Source organism: Penaeus chinensis, chromosome 43 (assembly GCF_019202785.1).
Source record: "Penaeus chinensis breed Huanghai No. 1 chromosome 43, ASM1920278v2, whole genome shotgun sequence".
Taxonomy (NCBI): domain Eukaryota; kingdom Metazoa; phylum Arthropoda; class Malacostraca; order Decapoda; family Penaeidae; genus Penaeus; species Penaeus chinensis.
In genome coordinates, this window is record NC_061861.1 from 17,290,149 (window position 1) to 17,295,938 (window position 5,790).

Consider the following 5,790-nt stretch of genomic DNA (forward strand, 5'->3'; position numbering starts at 1 on the left):
TTTACTCATGCCTGATATGTCTAGTTATGCGTTGTACAGTAATTGTCATTGTGTAGGTTTATTCGCATATTTGAAACAGTCTTCCCTGCCTCTGCCTCTTTGTCAGTCTGTCTCTCTCTGTCTCTGTCTCTGTGTTAATCTCTCTCTCTGTCTCGTGTCTGTTTGTCACTCTCTCTCTCTCTCTATCTATCTATCTATCTATCTATCTATATATCTATCTATCTATCTATCTACATATATATATCCTATTTCTCTCTCTCTCTCTCTCTCTCTCTCTCTCTCTACTCTCTATCTCTCTCTCTCTCTCTCTCACTCTCTCTGGCTCTCTCTTCCCTTCTCTTTCTCCTCCCTTCTCCCTTCACCATCCTAGTTATGGAAAACAAAAAATCGAGAAAGAAATAAAAGAAAAATATTTTTTTCCAGCTTACAGGAAGCTTATCTGGCTTACGTCGAGGAAGCTCAGCGTAAAGAGACAGCTAAAAAAATATATATAATCAATTTCTTTCCAGACGATCGTACTCTTTAAAAAGTTGTTATCGCCTGATGAGCTGTCAAGTCTACTTCGAAACGTTATGAATTATTGTTACCTTTCATTATGGTCGCCGTTCGTTTCGTTTTTGTGTACACAGGATTTTTTTTTTTTTTTTTTTTTTTTTTTTTTTTTAGTTTTCTGTTTGATGTTGTGGTTTCTCTATAGCAAACATGAAGCAAGGTGGAATGCCTTTATGTGAAGGGAGAGTGTCAAAATTGCGTTATTTTGTAGCTGAAGAATGAAACGCAAATATATAAATAGATAAAAGGAGATAAAAATGAAAGTTGAGAATTTCGAGGAATAATGAAATTCCTGTAGTACTGAGTTCTGCCAAGGAGTTTTTTTTTTTCATATGAGAAGAATGAGCATCAAGTACCATAGAATACTGGGAAGTTGAACAAATATATATCTATATATAGTGGAGAGCTTTCACGCGGAAAATACTGGATAGGGGATGGAATTTGTAAGTTTATTGAGATTATTTGGAGGAGGAAGGAGCTAGGCTGGGAGCTTTATCACTTGAATGTTAAAGTTCTATTTAAACCAAGTATACCTTTAGGGTTCTAACAAAAAATGAAAGTGTTAAGCCTATTCTTGCACATCAACGCTGGCAAGAAGTATTTACACATCTATATACATTAGATGTATTAGAGGGTTCACTTGGAATGAATATTGCTTTTCGCATTCTATATCTTACTGTACTGTTAGTGCCCCTTGGGTAATTATTAACACTATTTTAATCGTATTCTCCCCATAGCGTCGAGGAGGGGAGCCAGATGCATCAGAATTGCAAAGCGAAATATTGGATGGAATTAATTAACCGAAATGAGCATTTACTTTCATCTGGATTAATGTGAGTGTAGTTATCGAGGCATTAAGAATACATAAATGTGCTGCAGTCATTCGCAAAATCTGAAGTCAATTGCTTGGTTCAAAATCCTACGACGTGATGGGACAGAAAGAAGCAAAATATTTACGGTATGAAGAATAATCAAGGATAATATTGTCTACACTGGCTTGTTTGGAAACGTCATAGGAAAGTATGATAAGCAGAAAGATGATGATAATCAAGCGTGAAGGAGATGGGGAAGAGCCTAATAAAACAAGGAACAAGGAACCGCAGTGACAAGAGTAACGGCGAAAGTAAAGTGTTTGAGGAAAATTACAAATATACATTATTGAGTAAACAGTCGTGGCTAATTGTAAAGCGCAAAGCTGTTTGATATCTCACTCCACTTCGAGGGATGTTAAATTTACCTAAAGTTAGATAAACATCCTGGTGACTGATATGAAGAGTCGCACGTAGAAGATTTAATAGTTCTCACGAATTATAGTAAACGATGAGAAAGCCAGAGACAGGAATCAATAATCAGGCAGTAGGAAGACACAAACAGAATCATACTTAAACATGGAAAGGAAAATAGAAACATGGACAGACACACGAGCAGAAGTACAACCATATACGAACAAAAATAGTACCGTGATTAAACCACAGCAACACGTAAGCATAGATTCCGTTAAGAGTTGAAGCAGGATAAGAGAGAAGACTTATAGATGGAATATTGAACAGTAGAGGCAGAGGATGTTCCACGGTGATTGTGACTGGGATATAGCGTGAACAAGGGCAGAGTCAACATTACTATAGTACAGTGATTCTGAACCTTTCTTTGACTTCGATCCTATATACCTTCATAAACACTATCTTGTTTAAAATTCAAATTCTAAATTACTATAAAAGGTCTATGTCGCTATGATTTGCCTAGCCTTCGATGTTAATGACTTAAGTATTCTATACACAGGATTAATGCTTTCGTAATAGGTATAGGGGGGATGGGGGAATTTCACATACCCTTGGCTACACATTGAAACTGCTTGGCGACCCAGGGACTAAGAACTAATACTATAGGGCGTATATCGAAACCTATAATCATTATTGTTACTGTTATTGTTGTTGCTGTTGTTGTTATTGTTACTATTATTGCTATTATTGTTATTATTATCATCACCATCATCATTAGTTGTGGTAGTAGTAGTAATCATCATCATAATTATCATCATCATCACCATCGTTATCATTATCATAAAAAAATATTACTATTATTATTGTTTAGTTATTGTCGTTATTATTAGTAGTATTAATATTAGTATCATTAACATTATTATTATTATCACTGTTATTATTCTTATTATTATTATTTTTATTATCATCATTATTATTATAATCATTATCATTGTTATCATCAACATTATTATCACTAGTATGATCATTATTTATATATTCGTCATCATCATTATCTTTACCATTATTACCATCATTATCATTATCATTATTATTACCATAAAAATATTATTGTCATAATATCCTTCACAGCATTTTGGATATCAATTTGTGGATTAATTCTTGTATTCTTTATATTTTACAATCCTTGATACTCCTGTATATTTTAGATCGATAATAGAGAAGATAACCAAGCTCCCTCTCAGTCCTTTTTTTCTGTGACTGTGCTGTTATATCATATATTTATTTTTAGGTTAATTAAAACATACCTATCAGCATCATAATGTATACAAGCAATATATATATATATATATATATATATATATATATATATATATGATTTAACTTAATAAGGTTAGGATATATTTCATACGATTGTTATTCTAGTTATGAATATCAAATAATGACAATCGTGACAATAGAAAAAACAGTAATAGCTGTAAGGATAAAAGCAATGACTTTACAATTGATAACTATAAATGATCAAGAAGAAGAATCCTAATAGTTTAAAAATACACAACACGAGTATATTTTCTAATGATTAATTTTCACTTCCACGCAGCCCGAGTTATCACGGACACAGACACAGGATTTGTATGGCAGTGTATGGCATTTTATTTTTTCCTTAACTTAGTTATAATCAGATGAGAATTTTATAGTTTGCAGTAATTCAAATCTCACTGATATTCTCAGGGATATTGTGAGATTAGCGACTTTTCACCTATAACCTGATAATTTCATGAATATGAGAAATGTGACGATAAAACTTGTGTTTCAGTCTTACGGAAATGCACGGTTTTAGTATGAATAAAACACGACCATTTCCACCTTTATAGCTCATACATGTCGACGTCAGAAGACACCTTACTTTTCACCTCATTTTTTTCTCTGTATATGAAGTCAACGCTCCTCTCCTTTCTCTTCTTCTTAAAACTCTTTTTCCTTCATCCTTATCCTTCTTTTATTATTATTTTTGTTTTACTTTCTCTTTCCTTATATATTTTTAAGTCTTTACTTAGGACGTTAAGATATATTACTTAGTTCGTGATTTTTGACCGAGGGAGGGCTGGTGTCATTGCATTTGTAAAAGCAATGGCTGGGTTTTGACTTTACCATTTTATTCGATTTCTTTTTCCTTAAAGGAGAGAAATACGATCAGAGAAGTTGATTTTACTTCTATTTTACGACGCGAAAGTATTCTGCAGCTATAACATGAATACGAAATTTTAAAAAGTTAGTGTCTTTCTTGATAAAATAAAATCACTGCCCAAGGAAACTTCAGTCTTCAACGAAAATTCTCAATATCCATGAAGTCTTTGTTAACTGATGAACTAAGGAGTAGTCCATGGTTTGAATATACCATGATTAGACTCAGCATTTGTTAAAATCTTACTGTAACATGACGTTGCTTAGATAAACTAGACTGTTTCCTTGATCAGCCCATTTTCTTTACTAACTACATCACTAGTTAAGGTTCTCTTGGGCTTCAGATAAGGGTCGAACGAAACCATGAAACGAAACGAATCATAAATGGCAACAAAATTAGTCAAATAATTCTCATAAAGTGGTTTAAGTAGTGTGCACATGTTATTTTTTCTTTGGAAGATGAATTACGTCAGATCATCGCAGGGGAAAGCTTTAATGGGAAATTTCGTTGGTGAATCGTAGTCTTTATCTCAGAGTGAAAAAGTTGTCAATTGAAGATAAACCCGAAACTGCTTCACTGTGTTTCACCGGTGCTCTGGGTAACCAAGGAGCCGATTTCTGTTGATGAAACGTTAACATCAGTGTAGTTTACCATGACTGGTTGCAACACTCGCTCAAAATTGATGGCATAATCGCATCGTATTATTATCTATAAATTGATGTAGTTCTCTCAATTAGTCTATTATATATTTTTTGAAGAATATTTACTTAGTAAGTCGTTAAGATGAACTATTACTAGTTTCAAACAAGATTTAAAGCACAGTGCAGGATGTAACACAATGCACCGTTCCAGTATCCCTTTACTTCGTCTGGGTTTTAGGAAGATTCGAAGGATGCTATGATTTATAATTTCATTTCGAAACGATCACTAGGACCAGACACTTTTAACAGATAAGTGAACCTCATTGAAATATTCAGACCTTTAAAAAAGTAATGATGAGTGTAGGCACACGCGGGACCTCGGTTTGGGAATAGATCATTTGATCCCACCTTATTAAGTTATTGAAAAGGATCCAAGTGTTTCATTCGTTTATGAAGAATCTGAGGAGTGTTTGAATCTAAATGGAGACTATTTCTTTTAAACCAAAAGATCAGTATCACCAAAATACTTCATTTAAGTTTAAATAGGCTTTGAAGAAAGGTAAATGTTAAACACAATGTGTTGTGTATAGATAACTCGAAATTATGTATCAAAATATATGAATAGATATAGATGCCCAAGTAGACAGGCATACAGGTAAATACACATAGATGTGTATATATATATATATATATATATATATATATATATATATACACATTTATATATATATACATTTATATATATATATATATATATATATATATATAGAGAGAGAGAGAGAGAGAGAGAGAGAGAGAGAGAGAGAGAGAGAGACAGAGAGAGAGAGAGAGAAGGAGTGAGAGAGAGACAAAGACAGAGAAAGAAAGAGAATGAAAGAGAGACAGAGAGACAGACACACACACAGACAGAGACAAGGACAGACATAGAAAAGAAAAAGGGAGAGAAAAGGATAAAAAAAATAACACATACTGACACACTTATAACTTATTCAACTTATCCCCAGATAATATTTAACCTTATCATTTATTCCCAGTGTTCATCAATCTTTCATCTAAACTTACCTCTCTCTGCTTCTAGTACATTATTCACATATTCTAATGATTGCTAATTAACAGTAATCCTCCTCTTATATTTAACCCTCTGACAGTTTCCTAATAAACTTAATTCATGGAGAACGTGTTGCATATAAAG